At 43.6% G+C, this 24,879-nt stretch overlaps 2 long non-coding RNA genes across 2 annotated transcripts; both read right to left on the bottom strand.

The window, feature by feature from the left end:
- Nucleotides 1-1,208: 1,208 nt before the first annotated feature.
- LOC112846260 (uncharacterized) lies at nucleotides 1,209-1,959 on the bottom strand. The gene is made up of 3 exons (XR_003219156.1): nucleotides 1,849-1,959; nucleotides 1,517-1,552; nucleotides 1,209-1,302 (listed from the first exon to the last, which is right to left on the bottom strand). It is a non-coding gene; the product is annotated as an uncharacterized LOC112846260 (long non-coding RNA).
- A 21,293-nt stretch (nucleotides 1,960-23,252) lies between these two features.
- LOC109194290 (uncharacterized) lies at nucleotides 23,253-24,581 on the bottom strand. The gene is made up of 4 exons (XR_002063954.2): nucleotides 24,534-24,581; nucleotides 24,393-24,449; nucleotides 24,216-24,278; nucleotides 23,253-23,862 (listed from the first exon to the last, which is right to left on the bottom strand). It is a non-coding gene; the product is annotated as an uncharacterized LOC109194290 (long non-coding RNA).
- Between the last annotated feature and the right edge of the window lie 298 nt (nucleotides 24,582-24,879).

The raw sequence follows: 24,879 nt of genomic DNA, 5'->3' as shown, positions 1-24,879 counted from the left end.
TCCTTTAATAATACGCTAAAAGTGACACTACACTGAATAATGAACACTGATGTTGGCAAATAGGCTCCGTATAAATATGATGCAGCTTCCACAGGAATAACAGACAACAAAGTCTGTCATTATCTTTGTCATTTGGCTATACTAATAAAATCATATAAAATACAAACAAAGCATTCAACACACGAAAAACATGGTGATTCAAAGCACTGTAGGTACTTTTTCTGTTATTGTTAGAGCACTGTGAACATCAGTCATCAGTGACATGGTTCCCACTCTAAGGTCTGTGTCATTTTCCAGCATCCTATATTTATTCACCGTGAATAAAAAGCTGCTGTTTAGGTTTTTGTTGTTGGAATGTGGCTCTGGGTTTACTTGCTGTTGAGTTTACAGGAAAAAGTTCATCAGATTGTCACTTGCTTCAGGATGAACTTTGTTATAGAAATGATCAAACTTTACACAATAACTCAGTCATTTAGCTTCTAGCAGAAACAGAAAATTTTCACCTGCATGTGAGACATTAGACTGTCTTCATACAAAACTACACTACAGATTCCCTCTGATTTATTCTCCATCTATTCAAAGACACATGTTGCAAAAACAAATTACTTTTATATGTTTTGTGTCCTCTCTACATTTCCCTTCAATAATACTCTGAAGTGACACTACACACTGAATGGTGTCTGTTATTGTTAGAGCACCATGACCATCACTGACATGGTTCCCACATCAAGCTTAGGTAATTTTCCATTATCTTTAACTAATTAACTAATTAAATTAATCCACGGCTATTCTTGTTATACATTAAAATACACACATGTAGTAATAATAAATAACAGTCTGTGAGTATTGTAGCACTGCGTATGGTGTGAGCAAAGTAACCAGTAAAATACAGTAGTCCTTGTTAAAATTTCAAGTCAATGCATCAAAAAAAAAGATAATAATCTCAATGACAACATTAATTAAATGAATTCAGAATTTTATAATTCAGATGATTTTCAACAGAAATCATCACATTATTGGACACTGAGGACTTACCTAATACAGTTATAGAGACAGTATTACTGATCTTTGTATCACGTGAGTCCGTCATGAGACCAGAGCACTGATATTCAGCACTGTGTTGTGTAGATGTAATTTCTAATGTGTAGTTTTTCAATAGGCTGTGGGGGACATACTCTCGACCATCCTTCTTGATTGTGTAATACCACTCAGTGTCTTCTCCTTCATTCATGTCACACTTGAAGGTAACAAACTCTCCAATGAAAAAACTGGACCAGCTGGGTTCAATAGTTAGCACAGCATCTAGAATCCAACACAACTACAAAGTTAACAATCTGAAACACTTTTATGCACGACACAATCTGTGACAGTATGTTCATACACTGTTCATATATTGAATAATAAATAAATATAAAACATAAGAAAACTGTAATTAAGATTTATGCAGTATTTTGAGATGAATCTTTACTGAATAAATTAAAAGGATGAAAGAAAAACGTAAAAACTGTTCAGTCACCTTGAGTGTGTCCAGTGCAGACGAGTGTACAGAGCACTACAATAAAGACAGAAACTTCAGACATGATCAAACTAAAGACACTCAAATATAAAATAAGTCAAACACTTGTGGTTGTACCAGTGGCTGCTATGATTTGTATGGATCAAATTATCACTGATGGAGAAACAAACCTTTCTTAGATAATGTCATGCTCCTGGGTCATTTTGACCCAGCATTCTTAGTTTTCCTGCAGTTTTGTATTTTGTTAATTCATTATGTTCCTCTGTTCTTCTTACTAAAACATGTTTATGGATCAGTATGAATCAAACAATAGAAGTCAGTGATGTACTCACAGAATAGGCCCAGCTCACAGAGCAAAGTGGCTCCCATCCTCACATCCAGCAGTGACACGTCTGAAAACTTCTACAACTTTCTGTAAAGAGAGAGAGTGAAGCAGCAGCACACCAGATACCAAAGAAAAACATAATGACAACTAAAACCACACTTATAATGATGGGTTTTTTGTTTTGTTTTGTTTTTTTGTCCCATTTGATTCTTTAGCAATCAGAATTTTTGTCTGAATGCCAAGAAAGATGTTATTGTCCAGCACGCAAGACCAACAGCACACAATGTGCTTTGAGGCAGCAGCCAAGAAAGATATAGTTTGTGTCAGTGAGCACCTGTGTGTACACCTGTGTGTACACCCTCCTGGAAAGAGCTTAGGAGAGCCCCAGACGTGGGGTCAGCCAGCAGCCACAGTGCAGAAGCCACAGGGGGCTGCAGTGGCGAGTCCGCAGGCCCTGCCAGCAGCCAGCCACGCTAGAGCAAACCGAACCCGGTCCGAGGGCCCCCCAACCCCCAGAAGGGACCCAACCGAGCCACACACTGAATGTAAACTAATGCAGTGTGCTGTCCTCATGTGTGCTGCTGCCAGTTGTTGATTCTGATCAAATTTGCTTTGAAGACACTTTTTTTTCTTGTGCTGTTGTTGCCTGTTTGCAACAAGTGTGATGATCACACTGAGATCAGGGACCGACCAACAGGGGCACCAGGCCCTGCCAAGCAGTCACTGGGAATGGGCTGGTACATACATGAGCGTCCACCCCCGAACCACAGACGTCTGAGGGCATCAGCCACTGGCAGGGAGTGTGGTGGGGGCCACACACTCCCTGAGATGGGCCTGAGATATTTCCAGATAGGTGGAGAACAGAGAACAGGGGTGTGAAGACCCCATACCTCTCTCCGCCCGCTCATATGTAGTGTTGCTGCGTGCTGTTCTAAAGTGCATTTAAAACACGGGAGGGGCATGGTGCTTCCTGCCAGAGAGCAGCAAGTGTCAGCACGGCCCCTCCCAAGAACACTCAATGTCTACATGCATTTAGAATTGGGAGGTGGGCACCGGCGCCAGGGGTGAGGCTGAATACACAGACCGTCCTCTGGACATCGTATAGCATTCCCACCCCATCATCCAATCATCTCCCAGACTACACAAGACAATAGACACCCAAGATGAGTTCATTCTTCACCTCTCCTATATCTCACCCCCACCTACAGAGTGAACTCCTGGAGAGCAGAGACCTCCTGCAAGGATGTAACAACCTCCCGCCAATTGAAGAGTCCCCCAGTTTGGCCAATGCACCAGAGGCCCCCGCGCCAAGGCTGGGTGCCTGGCAAGCACCCACCCACAACCTCAGCGACACACCAACCAGGACCCAAGCCCCCAAGGCCCAGCCAGAGCCCCAGCCCGGAGGCGGAGCACCCCCAGAACCCCAAGCCACCACACCTGCCCCAGACCCACCCAGGGGCAGCCAGGCTACCAGGCCAGTAACCTACATCCGCCAGCACAGACCCTCCCTCATAATGATTTTGTTAAGGTATATGGCAACTCTGCTTTTTAAAATACATAATTCAAAATGCTGTGAATCTTTATAAGAAGAAAAGTGGTGAACATTAAAGAATATAATGACCTTTTTCCTTCCTATCATAGATATAATTATCAAGTACACTGCTGCTGCTGTGCAAAGTGCCACATGTTGTTGATGAGACGCTAAAAGCTGCAGTACAAAATACAGCCAGCTATTTTCTTACTCTTATCCAGTACTACAAAATCATTAAAATGTTTGAACTGTACAGTAAATACATTTCCATCAAACATGAAAAAGTTAACCTCTTAAGCCCCTTTGTATAACTCAATTGATTGAGTATTTCTCTGCAATTACAATTCTGTGTATACAATCTTGGTATCAAAATAAAGCTAACACTTGTGAAATTTCATCAGAGGTGTAAATACTGCAGCAGATATTACTGTGTCAAAGTTACTGACACTGGAACACAGAAAAAGTAAGTAGATTTTATCCTCGTCTAATATTTTTATTTGGTTTTTAGCATATAACCCTTTTAAAAATATGCTTCAGTTCATATTTCATTCCAGCAATTCAGTAACCACCATATAAACATCATCTGTGCAAAGATTTATGTTTCTAAAGTGAAACAGTGAAAAATTACAGCACTGTCAATACATAAATATCCAGACGTTGTACAAACATTTTGGCACACATTGGTCACCATGTCAGTTGAACTTTTTAGCTATTAAAGAACAAAAATGATTTAATTTTATTAACAGGCCTAAAAATGCTTGTTTTTGAATATTTTTTAACCACATATTTACATGGCAATGGCCCTTTTCTGCCGTGCGCATGGAGCGTTTAATTGGCCTCTGGCCCTTTAAAATCTGAGGGGCTGTAACTTTGGTTTCTTTTGGCCAATTTGCATGATTGACATCTCGTTTTAATCGTTTGAGCCAATAGGATCAGATTAATGATGCCACGTTCATGTCACTTCAACCAATCAGAAGTTGCAAAGCCAAACCCCACGCGGGCCCAAATTTACTGCATGTAGCGTCTGTCCAGTCACGTGTCTGTAGGTGGATCTAAAATGGAGGTTGTTGATAGAAATGGCTCTGATGCGGCTAGTTAGCCATGGTAACTACTGGTAATCACGTGGCTACCGGCTACCAGTGAAAATAATGGAAGAAATCGGGACGGTAAGCCAATTTCTGTCTTAGCGCATTTGCGCCGCTATGTGTTTTTGTGGTCTTCTTTTGCGGCTCATTCAGTGAATTTTGGTCAGAGCGTCTTGAAACTTGCTGTTTGGAATCGGTAATAGCGCTGGAAGATAACTAGCCTTTCTTTAGCCGGCTAAATCAGCGGTCCCCAACCCCAGGGCCATGGACCGCTACCGGTCCGTGAGTCGTTTGGTACCAGGCCGCGAGAGTTGAGGCTCGGGTGTGAAATTTATAGTTTTCAGGGTTTTTATCGTTATTTTTTCCCTTGTAATCGTTAACTCGGTTTTCCTGGGTCTTTTCCCGTGTGCTATGAATAAATCTTATTTTTTTCTGGTACCAGTACTGGTACTGGTACTGGTGTTGTATTTATCAGTGACACCTTAAAAGCCGGTCCATGAAAATATTGTTGGACATATACCAGTCTGTGGCTCATAAAAGGTTGGGGACCGCTGGGTTACATGAAGTCCGAAGAATTTAAAATCAGATGATAATAACTCATTTGGAGGGTTACAAAGTGACAGATGCCAGTGATGCTAGAATGGAAATTTCCTGACACAGATATAACACTGTATAACAGATCAATTAAAGCAGCAATAAGAAGAATCAAACAGCTCAGTGAGTGGCAGTTCACTGGGTGAACCACCAACCCCACACACCCTTCCATTCAGTCCTTTAAGGTCCTGACCAATGACTGTAGAAAACATGGATGATGCACCAGCTCCCCAAAAATGACGCCAAAACGTTGCCCCCTGGAGTCTGGCTGCAGTATAGGTCACACCATAATGCTGTTAAATTGGGGTGTAACGTCATCATAACAGCTTTGACTGGCAACTGCAGTCACGGAGAAACTTGCTATCTCTGTTCAGAAATGGCAGATAGAGTGGGGACGCTGAGAAGAGCTCGAGCATTTATGTTAAAAAACTTCACCGACTGTTTCAAACGGACAGCCTGAGGTGTTCTTCAGTAAACTGGACTACCTGGCAGAAGGACCCGAGGCCCCACTGCAGTTTTCCAGTAAGTTAAAGTGTTTGTAAACTAATCCGTAACTAACATCCTAGGTAGGTTCCGAGACCTACCTAGCTAAGATGAGCACTCGGCTTTCGACAAAACTTGTTTTGTAAAGTTCGTTTAGCTAATCTGTGCAGGTGAATGAATTTACCCTGACAAAAGAAATCAAGACAAAAGCTGCTCAGTCACTGACTATTTTTACTGTACTTGTATTATGAGTATTCCACTGTAAGAGCAACAGGCTGGATTTTTCTTCAGCAGAGAAGAAGCTCTGCAGCCGAAGAGCAGCTTACATACTTTGAGAGAAATAATTTGAAGCATTAATGTTGTTGTCCACAACTCAAGGAGCATCTCAAACACTGCTGATAACACATGCAGCAGCAGACTGAACCATGACTGATACCTGCTCCATCATCCCATCTTTTGAGATCTCCATTTACAAAGCACCAACAACTCAAAGGTAAATATTATATTGGAAAATCTGTTAGTATATAAGGCTTTGTCTTTTTTTAATAAACAGCTCATATGTCAGCAGAACTGTAGAACTGAAAAAATGTAAGAGAAGAACTTCAGATCCTGAGTGTGTGAGGACAGACAAGGATCAGCTTTATTTCAGATTTGAGAGATAAACTTTATATTTCAGTTTTTGATGACTGTTTTCTTTGTGATTACAGGAGCTGCCCTCAGATTTTGACCTCAGCACCACCCAGTGACAGGAGACAGATCATCCAACATGTTCACATGTTAACTGCAAAATTAACTGATGAAAACAGCTCAAAGGTACCACATGTGCTGTCAGTGAAAACTGCAGCTGTTATTGATAAAGTTAAAGACAAAAAGTCAGAAGTCAGAGTCACCCATGTAACTGTGTCACTACATATTAACATTAACAGTACCTCAGTTTGGTGTTTCAGAAAAGCTGCTGATCTCAGACCTGCAGACTTTCTGTTTTAAACACTGAATGTAGTCAGCTGCATGAAGAGTACATGAGATTTTCTCTGAAACAGTTAAATAAAATCTGATGAAGGTCAAAGTATGTTGAACTAAAAACTTGTGATCTGGAATTCTTTCACAGTTTTTTTGTCAATAGTGTTTTATTTACAATAAAGTAATTCAGAGTTATTCAGACCAGAGTAACCAGCGAGGATAATATACATCATATCTGAGTATAATATCTTAATGTAAAAGTCTGGAGCCTCTGAGGATTATCTAAGTATTTATAACATTACACAAAGCAAAGGTCTCCATGACAGTGTTCATGAAATGCTGGGTGTATCCATCTTTTGCATTGAGCCTACAGTGGAGTTCTGAAGATTTCCCTGTGAGGGAGCAGGTTGGGGAAGATCATGAGGTCTGCCTTGATCCCTGCGATGAGCTTCAGTCTTCCTGATGTTTCTGAAATGACGCCTCTCTCAGTGGGTACACAGAACATCTGGCACAGGACAGCTGTGATGAAATAAAAGGAAGAAGTTTCTCCAAACCTCTGGACCCAGGAAACCCAGCTTGGTTCTGATGGTTTCCCTCACTAATTTCCCCCAGGGTGGATGTAGCTGTTGATAGTAAAGTGGACTATTATTAACTGAAAATAATAAATTACACTACTATGAAAAGTTTCTATGTTAGCAGTTTTATCTTCACTTTTATGTTAAAATCTCAAAGGACAGCATTACATTTTTTATATTAACAGTAACTCTGGACCTCTGTGGAGTGTGCAGCTGATGTCATCACTGTCTAAAAATGGATAACAAAAACTAAGGAGTGCTGATTCATTCAAAAATAAAGACTATTAAAGACTATTAGAATAACAGGTGTGTAGCATCGCTAACTAGCTAGCAACAAGCCTCCAACACAGTGTGTATGCTAGCGGCTAATCTAGCAAACGAATTAACAGAGTGATTTTAGATGTTGTAGTACTATAAGATGTTAAGCTGTGTCTTTTTCATAATAGTGAGGTGGTTGTGTTTACCTTAATTGAATCAGTCAGGTCCAGCGGTTGTGTGGCCGGGAGTGTGACTCAGACACTCCACCTAAAGTCACTACTGCGCAGACTCTGGCTCCAAAAGTGCAACATGGCAGCTCCCACAAGTGGGATATTTTAGCCCTTTCTCAATTCTCAAGTACGCGAGAGTCAGTACTCGCGTTCTCGCTAAATCCAGACTTAGCGAGAACGCGAGTCGGGACTCACGATTTATACAATTGGAACCCCAGTGTTCTTGATGACGTCACAGGTCCGCAGTTTTTACTGGGGGTGGGGTGGCTGTAGCTCAGGTGGCGGAGCAGGTCAGCCACTAATCAGAAGGTCGGTGGTTCGATCCCAAGCTGCCTCCTGGCTGCATGCTAAATATCCTTGGGCAAGATACTAACCCCATGTTTGCTTACTGGTGGTGGTCAGAGGGCCCGGTGGCGCCAGTGTCCGGCAGCCTCGCCTCTGTCAGTGCGCCCCAGGGCAGCTGTGGTTACAATCTAGCTCGCCATCACCAGTGTGTGAATGTGTGTGTGAATGGGTGGATGACTGAATGTAGTGTAAAGCGCTTTGGGGTCCTTAGGGACTAAGTAAAGCGCTATACAAATACAGGCCATTTACTGCCCACCCCTCTTAATTTAACTGTGATTAATATGTTATGAAGGTTAACTCCAATCTCAGCCAAACCGATTTACTCAGGAACAAATAAAACACTGAAATTACCCAAACATTAACATTTAGAAGTTATCTAAGAGACTTATGTTTAACCTGAGTAGCGAAAGACTTATGCCAAGGTTTATGCCAGGAGTTCGCTGTTCTCGCTAGCTCTAGTGAGCCTCGACCTCCCAGTCAGCTATCGAGCTGGTGGGTAACAGACGTCTCTGAAAACGTCGGAGCACTTTCACGAATATGTGATGTCTTGATAAATCAAGGTAGATATTTGAAGTTTACAAAGCTACATTCTTGCCTGAAAATAACTTAAACATTTATTTTGTGACCCAGAAAGAGTAATTGTTAAAAGTTTTTAGCTGCGCTTCTCCGTCATTGCCGCGTTTGAGTTTTGGACGAAATGCATTCCAGGATATTTAGCTGTACCAAGTCCACACAAGTCACCACCGATGCATGCTCTATAAAATGGGCAGAGCGAGAACACATCCAGGAATTTTTCACGATCTCAGCTTGATGCGTTCTTTGAATTAGAACAGTACTTGGTCTCCGACTGATGACGTCTCACGATTCCACGAGACTGCAAGTACACACAAGTACGCCTGTTGAGACAGGCCCTTTGGCTTCATTTTTTGCACAATGGGAGGAAGTGCTGTCGATCTTTTATGCAGTGATTGGTCCTGACTGCATGTCGCTTGAAGGAGATGACATCAGTGCCTGCCGGATGTTGACAGCAGTACAGCAGGGAATGAGAGCGGAGATTATTGGGAAAGGGAGAAACGCAAAAAACACTTCAAAGATCAAAAATGCTTCACCTTTTCTTGCAAGAGCTTAAATCTGGCACGTGCGATGGCTTCTTTGTGCACAAGCTGGAGTTCTGCACATGCAGGTTGTTGAATTTACATGTGAGGAACATAACTGTTGCTATGGGGTAAGTGCTGATAATCAGACAACTAATGTTAGTGTGTGCCGGCTGGGTTAAAATTTCTGTTTAATACTTCGATGTCAGTGGAGCTTTGCTGACCTCTGACCTTTCCTCCTAAAGTGTTGAACATTATGAACATTCAGTTGTTAGTGAGGGGAGGAGCTGCGTGCCTGTCTTTCTGCAGCAGTGCTGTCAAACTGTGCCTCAGCTGGATGAAGCCAAGACGACATTACTGATATCAACATTACCGCAAATGAGTGTCTTCATTCTTTTTTATTATTGATTAATAACAAAGTGTTGATTTTTAACAACCCTACTCTACACATGTACAATAATAAAACTATTCTGATATGTTCTGTCTCTGAGGTTTCACTGCAGATGTTTGCATTTTTAAAATTTGCTTATCGTTTGTTGGCATAAAAGTAAAAATAAAAATCAAATTATTTATTGAGCATCAAAGAGGAGAGAAAAAAAAACAAGGATCAAACTGACAGAAAATCAAACAAAACAGACTAAATTAGGGCATTTGTGTTAAAAGATTAAGAGTATTTTTTTTGTTTCTGTGTATAAAAAAATAACAGACAATTTTGAAACATGAAAAAAACTATTTTAAAATTATGAATAGTTATAGAAAAAATCTATATATGAACTTTACACAGTGGCAGTGAGTCAAGTGCAACAAGCAGCGATGTATCCAACACGATACTCCAGACTAAACTGAACCAAGGAACCAGCCAACATTTGTCTGTAACTATCATAAACATCACAAATATGCTTTGTTCAAACTCTCAGATAAACACTTCAAACCAGTGATACACTCTAATTCTCACACATGAGAAACACTTTCATTAATCAGTGCCATTCAAACAATGTCACAAATGTACTTACACAATAAGCCCGTCATGCAGAGCAAAGAGTGCCCCATCCTCACGTCCAGCCCTGCTGCACTCTGATCCTCAGCTGATCTCAAACACTTTGACTTTACATCAATAATAAAAAGAGAAGCTGCATTTAATACAGATAAGACCAGAGTGTTTCTTCTGACTGTGGCCTCTCTGTGCTTCCTTTCCTTTTATACAAACCTCAAACAGCTCCTGTAGCTTTGACCACAGCAGTTGTGTGACGTGTTCACATTTCCTGTCCACTGCAAACATGCAGGCTTGCTTCTTGTGTTTTCTTCTTACCTTCTGTTGTTTCAGGTCAGGTGACATATTTTACCAGCTCATAATTATGTTTTATTCTCAGAGACTTTTATGTGATTTTTGCAGTGTGCTGTGAATCATCATAATGTTGCAATATTTTATCTTGAGTCATCTTATCAGCGAATGTTTCTGAACATCCACAGACATTTATTGTGCCATACATGAATGCTGTCTTCCCAAAATGTATTGTTTTCAGTTTCTGGCCACCACACTCACTCACTCTCCAGGATTATGCACAGACAATGATCTCCAAATATTTAATTTATTTTCATCTGCTCCCAATAACATATCAAATATCACTCGTTTGAAGGTGCACGTGTTCACATTTTGAGCTGAAAATGCTGTGAGTGAAAGAGGCCATCTATGTCCACTGTGGATGACCATCATTGGCCAAAGGTGGTGGCTTATGGGATCAGCTGTCAGTCACCTACAATGCAGTTTTGAGATCCCTTGATTACACACATGATTAAAAATGGGTGTATGATCCTGTTAAGGGACAATCCCCACTAAGGTTAAACACTTGGGACTCTCCACCATTTGCTTTTAGAAGTGAAGAAGCCTCTTAGATGAGAGGTGAGACGTCTTCAAGAAACTTAAGGAAGTTTAGTGACTTTCTTTCCAAACTCCTTAGACAACCATGACCTGGATGACTGAGAACCTACACAGATATTAAATAATAAGACAAATGAGTGGCACAGAGGTACAGTGGTTCATACTGTTACCTCACAGAAGGAAGTTTGTGGGTTTGAATCCACCAGCTGGGACTTTTGGTGTGGAGTTTGCATGTTCTCCCTCTACCTGTCTGGGTTCTCTCCAGGTACTCTGGCTACTCTGTTATTCCCCTCTATATGAGTCTAGTAAGTCATTAAGTAAACGTTATTTATATAGCACCTTTCTAGATAAAAAAAATCACAAAGTTCTTCACAAACACACAAAAAGACAGCAGTTAACAAAATGCAATTCTAAAAAGATGTGTTTTTAGTTATTTTTTTGAAAGAAGCTACTGAATCCACAGATCTTAAGCTCAGTGGGAGAGAGTTCGACAGTCTGGGAGCCACAGTGGCAAAAGCTCTGTCTCCCTTTAGTTCTCAGCCTTGTATGATGAATGACAAGTAGACCCTGATTATACAACCTAAGAGACCTGCTAGGCACATAGGGCTGTAGAGGTTTAATGATGTAGGTCAGTACCAGAATCTTGAAATGAACTCTGAATTCAATGGGGAGCCAGTGCAGCTGTATTAGCAACAGTGTCACATGTGAGTACTTATATGATACTTAGCCTACAGTGTACCTCAGTTTTTCACTCGATCAAAACACATAACAATGGCCATTGTCAATATACAGTCTATAGTATCAATCACAGGTAAAGCTCACAAACACAGCCTCCATCCTTCATTCCCAAAAAGTTGATTCTGATCATCTGGATGTAGAGTTTTCAGTGAGAAAAACTTTTCTTCACTCATCCAAGTGACTTCTTCAGTCTCAGCTGACTGCAGGTTTCCCCAACATTATAAACAGTGCTGTTTATAAGGCTTCACACAAAAGTACTGACCCTTGTATGTGAAGTAGGTGGAATGAAGACACAGTTCCAAGAGCAAACACACTTGGTCGGTGCTGAGAGTGGTCCTGTTGCTGAGGTTGGGGACATTTTGTAATCTTTTATGAAGTACCTTCACCTCTTTAGTGACTGGAACTGTCAGGTCCGACGGTGCCCCGACCGGCGACCTGTGTGTATGTGTGTGTTTGTTCCCTCGCTCTGTTTTTGTCTCCGGCTCCGCTGCAGTTGTTACGCGGTTGCGTAGCAACGGGAGATCTCCGACCCGGAAGTGCTGCCACTCTGAGCTGTCCCACCTGCGACTAATTCCTCGCCAGCTGCTGCCAATCTTCCACCATCGTTGGCAGAGCTATTTAGTGGTGTGGCTGAGTGACAGACAGCGCTGGAGTATTCCACCAAGCCTGGTAGCGATTCGAACTCAGCGAGTGTAAGACAAGTGTTTGATAGCGGAGGGGGGCTAATCGCGTCTGTTTGCCTTTTTCCAGGAAACGAGCGAGACGGAGAGACGAGAGGAGAGACGTCACTATTCACGAGAGTTGTGTGGACACACGAGGGGAGCACTGAAGGGACTTTGCACTGTGGATAACTGTGGATTGGCTTCACTGTAAATAAAGACACTGTTCAACTTTAACGAGAGGTCCGCGTCTGGGTTCTCTAACTCACCACCCCGTAACAGAATACTCCAGCCGCTCACATGGACCCAGCGGACACCGCCCCGGTTCTGCGGGAACTCTCGATTCAAGGTGAGATGTTGGAACGCCATGAAAGAATGATGAAACATGTTGTTGATGAACAAACTGAGTTACGGCAGCTGGTCGCTGAATTAAAAGGGATTTTGCTAACTCCTCCTGGGGCTGCAGCTAATGCTCCGCCGCCCGGGCCGTCTCTTAGCACAGCCGCAGCTTCTCCTCTGCCTCCTTCCCCCCCACACCGCAGCGTGAGCACCCGCTGCCGGCCCCTGAGAAGTTTAATGGGGATCTGGATAAAAGCCGAGGGTTCTTAACACAATGTTCGCTCATTTTTAGAGAACAGCCTCGGGCTTATTTCTCAGATGGGGCCAAGGTGGGATTAATGGTGGAATTAATGACTGGACGCGCTTTACAATGGGCCCAGGCCGTGTTAAGCATGCAACCTGCTATCTCTTATGACGATTTTTTGTGCAAATTTCGTTGTGTTTTTGACAAGGGCTCCAGCGCCGACAGCGCCGCACATCGCATGTTTTCCCTGAAACAAGGACGGAAGAGTGTAGCAGACTTCTCGATTGACTTCTGGATTTTGGCCGAGGAGACCGGCTGGCAAGAAAATGCACTACGAGGGGCTTTCATAAACAGCCTGAACGAAAATCTAAGACGTGAGTTAGCCACCAGGGAACTGCCAAAATCACTCAGTGCTTTGGTAAATGTGTGCATTCAGTTAGATGAGCATATGCGTGAGTTTGGACGGCGACCAGCAGGCGGCAACAAGACCTCGGCAGGACCCCCTCTCGAGTGGAGACGGGAGCGGGAGGAACAGCCGTTAGAGGAAGAGCAGCCCATGCAGATCGGTCGAGCCAGCTTCAGATCTGGGAACCGACGGAGAAGACCACAGGGGGGTGAGTGCTTCACTTGTGGAAAGAGAGGACACTTTTCTGATAAATGCCCAGAGTCGGGAAAAGAAGCTGCCCGTCAGTAGCCGTGGGCATACTGACGGGCGTTACCGCAAACATCTTGCCCCACCTCAGCTGTCCAGCCAAATTAATCTTTCAGTTCTGTATTCACCCATGTAGTGCTCTAATCGATTCGGGGGCCGAACAAAGTTTTATTGATGAAGCCCTGGCCCAGAAGTTGGGCATACCTGTTGAACCCTTACCTGAGGTCCTCCAGGTGGCAGCGCTAAATGGTGCCCCCTTAGCTAGCATAACCCATCGCACTACTGATTTAACTCTCTCTCTCTCCGGAAACCATGTTGAACAACTCAGCCTGTTCCTGTTCAAGGCTCCTCACACTCCGCTAGTTTTGGGTTACCCCTGGCTCAAACGCCATAACCCGCAGATTGATTGGGAAAATGGCAGGATAACTGGGTGGAGTCCTCAGTGCCATGAACAGTGTTTACGCTCTGCTACAGCTAGCCAGACGCCCACCAGTCCGTCTTCACCAGACGTTCCCCCCGATTTGACTACGGTTCCAGCTGAATATCACGACCTAGCCCAAGTGTTCAGTAAGGAAAAGGCCCAGTCTCTTCCCCCCCATCGTCCGTACGATTGTGGGATAGACTTGCTACCCGGTGCTCCCTTGCCCACAAGCCGTCTATACAGTGTCTCGAAACCAGAACGAGAGGTAATGGAGAGCTACATTACAGACTCACTGGCAGCCGGGATAATCTGGCCATCCACCTCTCCTCTTGCGGCAGGTTTCTTCTTCGTTGAGAAGAAAGACAAAACACTCCGCCCCTGCATTGACTTCCGGGGTCTCAACAAGATAACCATTAAGAACAAATACCCGCTTCCTTTACTCACCTCTGCTTTTGAACTCCTTCAGGGGGCTACCATCTTTTCGAAACTAGACCTCCGCAGTGCTTATCATCTGGTCCGAATCCGCCAGGGGGATGAGTGGAAGACGGCGTTCAACACACACCTTGGGCACTTTGAGTATTTGGTGATGCCGTTCGGGCTCACGAATGCTCCAGCGGTTTTCCAAGCCATGATAAATGATGTTTTACGGGACTTCATTAATCACTGTGTTTTCGTTTATCTAGACGACATCCTCGTGTTTTCTCGGAGCCCAGCTGAACATGTCAAGCACGTGAGAATGGTGTTGCAACGCCTGTTGGAGAACCGGCTATTTGTAAAGGCAGAAAAATGTGAGTTTCACGTGCGGACAATCTCCTTTCTGGGGTTCATCATCGAGGAGGGACGGCTGCGGGCAGATCCAGCCAAAGTGAAAGCAGTGGTGGAATGGCCTGAACCCAGGAACCGTAAGCAGCTGCAGAAGTTTCTGGGATTTGCCCATTTTTATCGACGATTTATCCGCAATTTCAGTCAGGTCGCCCTGCCTCTCACCAAACTAACCTCTCCTAAGCAGCCGTTCCAGTGGTCTCCCGGCGCTGACCGGGCTTTTGAGAGACTCAAGCACCTCTTTTCCTCAGCTCCGGTGTTGGTGCAGGCAGACATCAGTCAACCTTTTTTTGTGGAGGTGGATGCTTCGGACGCAGGTGTGGGGGCGATACTATCCCAACGGGTAAACGCAAAGTTACACCCATGTGCCTTTTTCTCTCGTCGCTTATCTCCTGCAGAGAGCAATTACGACGTTGGAGACCGGGAGCTCCTCGCCATTAAGTTGGCGCTTGAAGAGTGGCGACATTGGCTCGAAGGCAGCGAGCATCCGGTGGTAATCTGGACAGACCACAAGAACTTAGCCTACCTCCAAGCAGCCAAAAGACTGAACGCCCGGCAGGCCAGGTGGGCTCTATTTTTCACACGGTTTAACATAACCATCTCTTACAGACCTGGCTCCCGCAATCTCAAAGCGGATGCTTTATCACGCCAATTCACCCTGGATCTCGACCCAGAAGAGAAGGAGAAGCCCATTCTGCCATCTTCTTGCTTTGTGGGGGCTCTGACCTGGGACATAGAGAGGATCATTAAGGCCGCTCAGCGGTCAGAACCTGATCCAGGCACAGGGCCCGATGGGAGGATGTTTGTTCCCACAGCGGTCCGAAGTAAAGTCCTTCACTGGGTCCATACGGCCAAGTTCGCCTGCCACCCAGGTAAAAACCGCACTATTGCCTTTCTGCAACGTTTGTTTTGGTGGCCAACTCTAGGGAAGGATGCTCAGGAGTACGTGGCAGCTTGCCCCGTTTGTGCCCGAAACAAGGTCTCCTGTTCACCTCCTGCTGGCCTCCTTCGTCCATTGCCTGTACCCAGCCGCCCGTGGTCTCATATCGCACTGGACTTCGTTACCGGTCTTCCCCCCTCCTCAGGTAACACAGTCATCCTGACCATAATCGATCGCTTCTCAAAGGCTGTTCATTTCATTGCTCTGCCAAAACTCCCTTCAGCCCTGGAAACTGCCAAGATTCTGACACAGCAGGTGTTCCGTCTCCATGGGGTTCCCCAAGATATCGTGTCTGATCGGGGTCCCCAGTTCACATCCCGAGTGTGGAAGGAGTTTTGTAAGGAACTGGGGGCCCAGGCCAGCTTATCGTCCGGCTTCCACCCTCAAACTAACGGGCAAACAGAACGAGCTAATCAAGAACTCGAAGCGATGCTACGTTGTGTGGTCTCTTCCAACCAGTCATCATGGAGCGATCAACTGGCTTGGGTCGAATATGCCCATAATGCTAGCACGTCAGCAGCTACTGGAGTTTCCCCGTTTGAGGCCTCTCTGGGGTACCAGCCCCCGCTTCTCTCTGTGTCGGAAGGGGAATTATCGGTTCCTTCAGTCCAGCACCACATGCGGCGCTGCCGACAGGCATGGCGCGCCACCCGAACCGCCCTGTTGAGGACCGCTGAGCAGAACAAATGACTGGCGGATCGCCGCCGCGTCCCAGCCCCTGCATACCAGGTCGGGCAACAGGTATGGCTGTCTGCAAAACATGTTCCTCTAAGGGTCGAGTCTAAAAAGCTAGCTCCACGCTTTATCGGGCCCTTCCCCATCCAAGCCATAGTGAACCCTGTGACTGTACGTTTGTCTCTTCCCCGTTCCATGAGAATTCACAATGTCTTTCATGTGTCCCAGGTGAGGCCTGTCCGGACCAGCCCTTTGTGCCCGCCCTCCGGGCCCCCGCCACCCGCCCGGATTATCGACGGCGCGCCGGCGTATTCCATATCGCGGATATTGGATGCCAGGCGCCGCGGTAGGGGCTTTCAGTTTTTGGTGGACTGGGAGGGGTACGGTCCGGAAGAACGTTCTTGGGTGCCGCGGTCCGCGGTTCTCGATGATGCCATGGTGAGAGACTTCCGCCGCAGGCACCCTGATAAATTTGCTAGGTCGCCGGGAGGCTCCCATTAGAGGGGGGTACTGTCAGGTCCGACGGTGCCCCGACCGGCGACCTGTGTGTATGTGTGTGTTTGTTCCCTCGCTCTGTTTTTGTCTCCGGCTCCGCTGCAGTTGTTACGCGGTTGCGTAGCAACGGGAGATCTCCGACCCGGAAGTGCTGCCACTCTGAGCTGTCCCACCTGCGACTAATTCCTCGCCAGCTGCTGCCAATCTTCCACCATCGTTGGCAGAGCTATTTAGTGGTGTGGCTGAGTGACAGACAGCGCTGGAGTATTCCACCAAGCCTGGTAGCGATTCGAACTCAGCGAGTGTAAGACAAGTGTTTGATAGCGGAGGGGGGCTAATCGCGTCTGTTTGCCTTTTTCCAGGAAACGAGCGAGACGGAGAGACGAGAGGAGAGACGTCACTATTCACGAGAGTTGTGTGGACACACGAGGGGAGCACTGAAGGGACTTTGCACTGTGGATAACTGTGGATTGGCTTCACTGTAAATAAAGACACTGTTCAACTTTAACGAGAGGTCCGCGTCTGGGTTCTCTAACTCACCACCCCGTAACAGGAACACAACTGAAGAGAGATGTAACATTGTACAAGACAATTGTTTCATCTGCCTCATTAATGTTATTTTTGACCTTCTCAACAAAATACAAAGTGTTCTGGATGTGGTGTTTAGAGCTGCCTACCAACAGGTTGATGATCGACACCAGAAACTTTTAAATGTTATAGGTGACCAAGTGGATCATACAGACAACTGGTGTTAAAGGTGCAGCCTTCATTAAACCATACAGACTTGGTGTGGCTTTCCCTGGGTATAGACTGTGGATTGAGGTCAGGTCAGTATCATTGTGCTATTCTAACTGCTTCAGACAATCGATCAGCCTCTTTGCGTAACCAAAACATGGGTCTCATTTCAGGGCCTTGTAAGTATTTTGGCACTGAGTAGTGCAAAACTCCATCCTTCATTCTGCCAAACACTTTCTTACAAAGATTATGATTAAGGTTTGTTGCAGTATCATCTACACACACTCACAAACATGTTGATATCCAAGTGTTTTAGATTGTTTAACAGCAGGTGTGTTTCTCCATCCCTCCTCTTTTCTGTGGCAAAGGTAAAATACATTAAGATGTAACTTCCTGTTTTTACCTTATTTGCAGCTTTTGTGTTAACATAAGTGCAAAAATTTCAGTACACATCAATATTTCAAGAGTTCATAATGCTTCAAGATATGAAGTCAAAAAAGGCCTAAAAACTTGTGGACTCTGTGATACTGCAGAGTCCAGCAGACAGTTTGGAGTCAAACACTGACGTCATCATCACAGGTGTAGGAACCATTTCTGTAACACCAGCCAAACAGACACATTAGTATCAGTAGATATAGATGATTTACTGGCTCCTCTGTTGGTTACAAAGCAGTGATTATACTTTGGAGTTTTGTGTTATACTGTGAGGAACTGGCCTGTTTAGAAGTTGCAGTAAGAAGAAAAACATGTCTGTATATGATTTTGTGGACAGAGAGAGTGATGGATGATTTTATTTATTTCAGAGATAAATGAACATTTACAGCACGTCCATGCAGAGACTCTTAAAGACATGAGCGTGAGAAACAAGCTTTTCACCGTTTCTCTTGATGCCCACATGCTTTATTTATTCTTTAGTCCAGCATGTGTCATCACCACAATAAAGCTACTTTTAACCTGTTTTCACACATTGTCATACCTGCACATTTCCACTGTGCTGTGTTGACTTTAAAGAAGACAAACGTTAGACTTCAGGCTGAAACCACAGGCTGCATTTCCTCTTTTCTTGGAGGCCCAGACAGAAATGTTGTGGTATCAGATTTTCAGCAGATAAAAATAAACCAACAACAGTCTTTTACACACATGCAGTCAGCACAGTCTGCTCAGAAGAACAAAGGGGGGTCAGAAAAGAACTAAAGGGTGACCTGAACCACTAGACTCACATGTCATATGTAGTCTTGTCTACACGCTGAGGCATCTGTCAATTAATATTAATCTGAAACATTATCACCCCCCTTTCTTTTCTTTGTGTGTGTGTTTGTATTCAGATTTGTGAAGTTGTGCCCTTAATCTTCATAATATCAAAACCCCGGAAACACAAGGAAGGTGCATCATGATGAGACCCAGAATCAAAACACTCAAGAAAAGCTGAATACACTAGTGTAGATAACACCCAGCAGTGTGGTAAATTGTGCTCACAGAGCATCTGCACCCCATAAGACCAAGAAGCCAAGAACACCAGCATGCTGTGTGAGAAACATGCTTGAAAGTCAGAACACCTCTGGCATCTTGCCCACAGTCTTGTGGGTTCACATGGCTAGTGGGTCCTCTCTGTGGCCGACTGGCTGTTAACCCAGTGAGTGAGAGTTTCTCCCACTGCATCGGGCTGTATCCTTCTGCTGCACTAAAGGACAGTGCTGCAGCCATGTAGCTCTGCTCATGTCACGTGCAGCCTTCCCACATCACGTAATTTCTGGGCATGACCGTGGAGACTATCAGAGCCGACAGGTCCCTCACCCTGAATTGACAGCAGACCTTCGGGGTGTGCCTAGATCCATTTGGGCTTCACTTGTGGGTCAGCTCCTGAGGCTGCGGGCTCTACGGTCAATAGCTGTTATATCAGTCATTGGGCGTCTCCTACATAAATATGCTGGAGCTGCGAGCTGTCATCCTGGCACTCAAGCAGTTTCTGTCGCGACCGTTAAGGTACCATGTTATCATCAAGATAGAAAGCATGGTCACAGTAGCTTACATCTACAGGTAAGGGGGCCGAGGGTCTCCCCTCCTCTGTATGATAGCTACCAGACTGTGGCAGTGGGCTCACCCTGGTATACTCACTGAAAGCAGTTTATGTGCCAGGGCCATTGAACGTGAAAGTGGACATTACAATATGTTGAGGGAGAGCCCAATCCAAGAGGAGTGGAGACTCCATCCAGAGGTGGTCCACCAGATCTGGAGTTGCTTCAGAGGGGCAGAAGTAGACCTTTCTTTTCCCCAGAGAATCAACACATTGCCATATGTTCTTCTCCCTGGAGACAACCTGGTGCACTCCTGGCCACAGGCTCTCTTTCCATACTTCCTCCTCCAGTTATTCCTTCACCGGGTACAGACTGAGGAGTTGAGGTTGATCCTGCTGGCCCCTCTTTCGCCCTACATGCTAGTTTTCAGCTATCCTGCCAGTCATGGCCAGGACACCCCGGGAGCTCCCTGTTCTGAGGGACCTCCTGTCCCAGGTGAGGGGGTCACTGTTCCACCTTTTCCCAGTAGGACTCAGGGTGACAGCCTGTACCCTGAGAGGGAGAGGCTCCATGCACAGCCTGATCTAAAAGTGAGAATGGTGCAGTAGTTTTGTGCACGATCCACCAGGACTGCCTACTGCTTTCTTTGGGGGCTATTTGCCTCCTGGTGTGCGGTCCACCAGCTGGACCCCCACAAGGCTGCAGTTGACATGATCCTTTGTGTGCTGCATGCTCTGTTGGTCCAAAGGCAATGATGCAGGTGACACAGGGGTTATCCTCTGGCCTAACCCTGGGTTGCTGCTGATGACCCTGTTTGAATTTCACCTGTCCAAGTAAATGCAGAGTTACGAATATCTCCCACTGGGGACCTGCACAAGGAGACAGCTGGGAGCCAGGTTGCCCTGTGCTATCTCCGTGCTTTGGCACAGCATGTTTTGCTTACCCGGCCGTTTAGGAAGACAGACCAGCCATTTGTCAGCTTCCACTCTGGAATTCTGGGCAGACCCCTGTCTAAGTCTTGATTGTCCCACCGGGTTGTGGAGGCCATTCAGCAGGCATATGCCTCTTTGAATGTTTCCCTCCGTTCAGATGTTCCCCTCCCTTTCAGAGTGCGGGCCCACTGTGTCACAATATTAAAAATTTTAATCACTTTCAGCCAATAATCAATAAGAAATGTTTCATCCTTTCTAAAAAATAACTTTTATTTTGATCTAAATTTGTTCTTTAGACACAGTTACAGCTACATTTACAACACACAGTATTTTTTTATTCTTCTGCAACATGCTGTGATGTAAGTAATAGACTCTGAAGTCAAAGTCTCCTTTATCATCACAGCTGTTGGAAATATTTAACACTCAGCCAAGCAGTTTAATCCATTGCAATGAATAACTAAATTGTGCCCTATGTTGAATACCAGCTGTAAACACAACCCAATGTTTATATGTCACAGGTCTTTCTGTATGGTAGATGGTGATTATATCTGAGATATGTTTCTGTATGGGAAAGGTGGAGAGTGACAATGATCTGACCGTCTGAAGTTACACAAAGAAAAATATATTTATATGTGGTTTTGTGGGTAGAGAGAGAGACAGATTCTCTTAAGATTTCTTAATTCAAATATACATAAACATTTGCAGTGACCTGATGTGCTCTTCAGAGTACACATATACCCAGAGACAGGGACCTTAGAAACAGTACAACAGTATTTTTTTTAAATGAAAACTATTAACCTGTCATCATAAGAGAGGGAGAGAGATGTATACACTACAAACAGTCACATGTTAGAGAGCACAGCTCATGCATTAAAAACCTCGTGTGCTGTCCATGGTGCTGAAATAATAACAGTTTAAAGAATTTAATATTTCACTGTTTGTTTGTTGTTTGCAATACTGCAAGATTTGGTATCGATCTGATACCAAGTAAATACAGGGCCTGTATCGATGATACTGATACTAGTACCAATACTTTTAAATATATAACACAGATGATGTTATATAATTAATAACATCATTGGTGTTGCTAATTCTGAATGAATTTTCATGACCTTTAACACAGCCAGGTTGCCTCTTTGATGAAACTGCTGCAGTGTGTACAGGAGACACCGAACAGAAACAGAAAGTAAAGTATCGAGTTCATTATACTCGTAAGGAGAGAGAACGTGTTGGTTGACCAGGAGGACTGGGAGACCATGACAGCTACAATAAGTTATAAATCGATTAATGTCTCCCCCTATTGGCCACCAGCTGTAAACACAGTCCAGTGATTGTACTTCTGTATATCTGTATATCCACACTGACACTTACCCTTATTTACTCTGGGCCCACCAGCGGAAAATGTGAATGGTTCAGAAAAGAAGAGAAGCTGAGCTTTTCGGGGATACTTGGTGTTACTTTCACAAGCTGCTGCTGTCTGAACACAGAAAAATCAACTCCCCCTGGATTTTACCATGGCTGATCCACACTACCGTAACTCCTCGAGCAGTTGGGTTAAAAGAAACATTTCAAACGGTTACTGAAAGATGAGAAGATGAGCATTAAGAAACTTTACAGTGCATCATTAGAATGCACGTGCAAAGACGGTCCAATCACAGGGATGAATTGATGACACACGGAACAGAGAGGCGGGTGTGGAGAAGTGGCAACACCCAAAAATACCTGGAAATTTATAATATAAAAGGGAGGATTTATAAAAAACTTAACAACTTAACTATAAGTCTGAAAAAACAGAGTTTGTTTTTCTTTCCCACTTTAAACTGTGGTTCCACTCATAACAATACAATAATGTGAAATGACTGCCAGATATTGAACGCTGAGGTTATTCTGAAAAAAGGACAAAAGCCTTCACTTATAGTTTGATTCTGAGATTCTTACAGCCAAAATGACCAAATAAGCCCAGGTGGCTACTTGGTAAATAAAGGGTCTTTCACAGGACCGACCTTGAACACTGATGTCTCTCTGATGTGGAGAACAGATTACTTCTTTGTTCTGTACTTTGTTCTGTTAGCAACATGTCGGGCAGCAATGAAGTGAAAACAGAACAACTAACTGAACATATCATAAATAATCATAAAAACAGCTGGTTATCAGTGTGAGAAACACACTCTTGACAACTAAATGCTGAATAGTTTTCTAAAGGAGAGTTTTCATCAGTTCTCACAGTGTGGTATTTTTCCCAGTACAGGTAGATGATATAAAAATGTGCAGTCCACACAGAGAGCAAGTGCAGAGCTACAGGGGCACACCTGACACTTTATATCCCTTCAACTAAGGAAATACTTTATATTTATATTTGACAATGTCAGCATGTAGTTGCCAAGAGAACACCACTGTGCTGTTATTGTTTGCATTTCTTGTTGCCTCTTTGCTGAAACAAGTCATTTACTGAACAAAACATTTTTCTCTTCAACCACAGGCTGAGTTTCCTCTTTTCTGGAGGCTCAGACAGAAATCATGAGTCATTTTCTGACGTTTAATAAATAGGATATAGCAGAAATATAGCAGAAAAAACATCTTTATACACATATAAGCATCACAGGTCACCCAGAGGAACAAAGAAGTGTTGTTGTGATATTATTTTGATTATTTTTAAAGCACCAAATATTTTTTTACACACATCAAACTGTTCACAGCATAAAAGACACAAATATCACCTACAGAAAACAATTTGATCATACACAATTTTTTCCTCTTTCATGGCCTCAGTGATGACGTGAATCACACTGTAAAATCTGAACAATGACTATACAGTTTTTGTGCATCACAATTTGGCAACAAGTAATGTAATTAACATGAAAATCATTATTATTATTATTATTATTATTATTTGTTGTTGTTGTTACTGATATGCAAAAATATGCAATAAACATGTCCATACAGTAAGCTTTAAAGATCGCAGATAAAATTCAGGAAGAAGTGAGTGAACATCTTAAAGAGATTTTTTATAAATAAGAGACTGAAACAAACTCACAGAACCAAATCATGAAATTGTGTCATGATGGAAACAATGTCCCACACCATCCAACCTCCACTTATTACAACAGAAATAAACACAATAAGATTTTAATACAAAGATAAACCATATTATCAGTCTTCCAGTGCTGACATCAAACCAAGAGCATGTCATTGTTTAATATAACTGCTGTTGATCTGGATGCTGGCAGTTCTCTAAACGTTGTCAAAATGTTCTGAGTTGGATTTTGTTGCTGACGTTGTTCGTGAGTCTTGAGTTTTGTTGAAATAATCTTTTTATGGACCTGAAACAAAATCAGAACAAATACGACTTCAAAAGTGAAAAACAAAGAAATAATGGTGCCAAAGATGTGATGATGCTTTCTGACCTTTTACACTTTCACTCTTTAATCACACAGAACTGATCTCATCAGGGAAACTTACACTTTCTCACATTTTAGCTGCATGTGTTTGAAATTTTAAGAGGCTCATTATTTTATTCAGACACCACAACAGAAACAGAACATAACTAAAACCAGTCGTGATTCAGCTCATCAGCTCCACAAAACTCTGAAACTTTAACAATGATGTCACACATTTTACTGCACATGTAATCTGATTACTAATGATTCAGTGTCTGTAGAGTTCACATTTGTACCTGAGGCTGATTCAGGATTCACATTATTGTAGTCAGAGCTCTCCTCTGTGCCATCATGTCTGCCTGTTGTGATGATGGATTATTGTATTTAATAACATGGAGACTGTCTTCCTCTAAAATTACACAAGTTACAAAAACATTCAAACAATTATTACATTTCATGTTTGTTGTACTCACTCCTCTTATCAAGACCTTCAAGCTGAAATCCAGATGTGACGTTGTTGTATTCATCTGCTGAAATAATGAAGTTTGATCAGTCAGAATAAATATTTACATTTCTTACAGCTCTGTTATTATCAAAGTTTATACTGTTTGTACCACTTCCAGTGTTTCCAGAGCCTCTGATTGATTCATAGATTGAAAAATCACCTACAAGTCATTGAAAATAAGAAAGAAGGAAAATATAATTATTTATTTCTGTTTTTGTTTAATAAAAGATGGGTTCATTTTCTTCACTGAAAACTGAGTGTTAAAAACTGTAATAAAGAGAAAAGTAATCATTTCTGGGCTCACCATGAAGAAGAGAGGAGTAAACCTGAGTTTCATTCTGGTTGGCTGTTTGTTGTGAAGCAGAGCTTTGATTGGTGCTCTGAGACTGAGCGAGACTGAAACATGCAGCAAATAATGTAAATTTAATGAGGAATAATTCAAAGTTATTGTTGTG

This window comes from Oreochromis niloticus, linkage group LG3 (genome assembly GCF_001858045.2).
Source record: "Oreochromis niloticus isolate F11D_XX linkage group LG3, O_niloticus_UMD_NMBU, whole genome shotgun sequence".
NCBI lineage: Eukaryota > Metazoa > Chordata > Actinopteri > Cichliformes > Cichlidae > Oreochromis > Oreochromis niloticus.
The sequence above is the reverse complement of the archived record's forward strand: the minus strand, read 5'-3'. Positions and strand labels throughout refer to the sequence as shown.